We start from the raw sequence: 2,945 nt of genomic DNA, 5'->3' as shown, positions 1-2,945 counted from the left end.
CAGCCCGGGCGCCGCGCTCGGGGCTCCGTTAGCCCGGCAGCGGCTCCGCGGAGACCGGGCGGCGCCGGTGTCTCGCTGCAGGCAGGTGGCTCGTGAGGGAGCCTTAGTAGCGTGTCCGTTGCAGAGGAGCCCAGGTGATCCGAGAGGCCAGGCGGGAATGAGCGAGGGTTCGGCTGGCTTCTCTTTCCCTGTTTCTGTGGCCTGCAAGGTCAGATCGAGAGCTCGGTTCTGTGGTGGGCTCCCCGTCTGCGGGACGCGTAAAATGAGTGTTTGCGGGGCTTGGGCGGCAGGGAGAACGAGCTGTTAAAAAGACTTTGTGCTTTGGAATATTTGGCTCCTTCCAAAGATGAGCACAAGCGGGTGGCATTTAGAGATAAGACCCTGATATTTAATAGGTACACCGTAAGCATGTATTGGCCCAGGCCGCGAAGATTTCCTAACAGTTTTCATTGTAAGGTGCTGTTTTCATGTGGGCAGATTTTGCCAGTCAAAAACCATTGAGGCTGAATCTTTTCTTTAGTCTGCCTCCAGCTCTATTTATTTTTAAATACTCCCCGAAACGTTTGTTATTGCTGTCTGAGAACTGAGGGTAATAAGAGAAACATTGTTTTTATTATTGCAAAGTAATAGGATTTTTTCAAACTCCATGCATTGTAAAAGAACACCTAAAATTGTGCAAGGGAAATCTCTTTTTGGCCATTAACTACTTGCTGTACTTTTCTATAAAATTTTGGTTAAGTTGTAAGTGTGTGAAGAAAAAGCTCATTTCACATGCTGTGTAGAGACTTGTAGACATACTCAACAGAGAAGCTTGGCCATTTCATGTATACTAAAGGCGCTCCATCCTGTCTTGTGCCTGTTGTGGCATGGTGCATGCATTAGTCCCAGAAAACTTCTGAGCTTCTGAGAGTGCAGAAGAGGGTGTTCTTAACAGTTACTTCTGTCTTCTAATAGCGATTGCCCCTCTATGAGGCATCTGAACAGTGAGCAGATGAACAGGCTTCCTAGTGCAGTTCCTCTTCCTTTTTTTTTTTTTTTTTTTTCTTTTCTCTAGCAAAGTCTTTTTGGTGCTGTGAGCGTTGATGAATATTGATTTAAGAAATGGTAAGATGAGCTTGCCTGTAGAAAAAGGCATAAGCAAATTTATCATTTTCTAATTAAAGAGTGAATGAATACTTTAAGTTAAATGTGTCCTTACATGCATTAAGATAGATCAAAATATTGAATAATTCCTAGTTCAGTAGGTACTCTTCCTTTTGTGTCTCTTATTTGTTTTTGGTAATGTTAAAGATTGTATATGGCTATGTAATTGTAATGTGTGTGCACAAACAGTTTAAGTTCAATCGCCTAGAAGATCTTAATACTGGTATTTTTTAGTTTTGGAGTGCCTTATTTTACAGGAAATTGGTGAAGGTGCCAGATATGCCCATATGCCAGCATTCAGTCTTCCTTCACAGTAGGAGGCTCAAGAAAGTGGAATTGCAACTATTTTTTAGTGAATATCCAGATGAGTTTGATTGTGAGAACGGCCACACCAGCACAAACCAAAGCCCCATCTAGCATAACGCCCTGTCTTTAGTACCGGCCCACAATAGTGGTACAGTGGCTAGAAATAAGACAGGCATGTAGGTGTTTTTCCCCCAGATATGCCCTCAGCTTCTAGCAATTTGTGGTTTGAGGGTTTTCTAACAAAATGCATTTGAAAAATTAAATGTGGCAGCCCTCTCTGTTCTGCAGGTGCCAGCCACATTTTCTCTCATACATCCTAATTAAACTAGCTCATACATCCTAATTAAACTCACAGTGGTTATTCCCAAACTGTGTTTAGCTTTGAAGCTTATTTGTCTGAGATTTGAACAAAGGCTGGTGAGTCTGAAAACTGATCTACTTTTCCTAGCTATACTTGGATCTGATAAAAGATATTATGTCTTCATGCAAGCTTAAAGGCATGTTTTTTTCTGTGGCCTTTCCTGAACTGAGGCAGACCATTTTGGGATTCTGTGTAAATATATATCTTGACGTATAGCATTGTATGATTAGGTGTGTATTTTAACTTTTCTTTAAACCATTGCACATTCAGTTCGGCTACAGGCAAGAAAGAAAAGACACCATGTTTTCTTTTATGGCTCTTTGTTCTATAATCCTTTATGCAGACTGATCTAGCTTCACCTTTTAGTGTTCAGACTATTTGAAAATTAAAGCAGGACTTAAAATGTCTTGAAGGGGCATATTTGCTGAGGATTGGAATTTTGGAAAAGTAGACTTTTTCGGTATAGTTCCTGGTAAGATAATTACTGAGTCTTGGGGTGGGTGTATAAAGTGTACAAGTGACAGTGAGTATGTATATTAAAAATGCAAATTACAGTAAGTAGAAAAAAATATTTTATTCTAAAAATAATAATTTTTGTATAATATCATTTTTGGAAGAAATCTAATACACTGTTGTAACAATGCATGTTTTACATTTTCTGAAATTGGAGAACGTACAGAGAGTTATTGTTGCGTAGCAATGCATTTTACTAATAAAGTGCTATAGAATTCCGTCTAATTATAAAGCTAGATGTTTTATAATTAAAACCCATGTGTGAGTTTGTTCTTGACTTGAAGCTGACAAATTTTCTTCTTGTCTGTACAGTGCTATGTGCAGTAAAGATCAATCAGAAATTGTTTATACTGTCTCACTTTTAGTCTTGAATAGTTTGTAAATCCAGTACAATGTCAATAATATTACGTGCTCTTTCTGATTTTAACTATTAAAGAAATTCATTGCAAGACAGGTGTTCTTTCAGAATAACTTTAGTTTCCTTATCTGATGTATGAATATTTATCTAGTTGTTTCAACATTATATCATATAGCTGGTTGTGTTAATGCTTCGATACCTACCAAGCACAACATGCAGAAATAATGAATAAAATAGCAAAATTTTCTGTCTGATTTATTGCAG

This window comes from Apteryx rowi, unplaced genomic scaffold (assembly GCF_003343035.1).
Source record: "Apteryx rowi isolate R43461 unplaced genomic scaffold, aptRow1 scaffold_292, whole genome shotgun sequence".
In the NCBI taxonomy this organism is placed as follows: domain Eukaryota; kingdom Metazoa; phylum Chordata; class Aves; order Apterygiformes; family Apterygidae; genus Apteryx; species Apteryx rowi.
Note: the sequence above shows the minus strand (reverse complement) of the source record.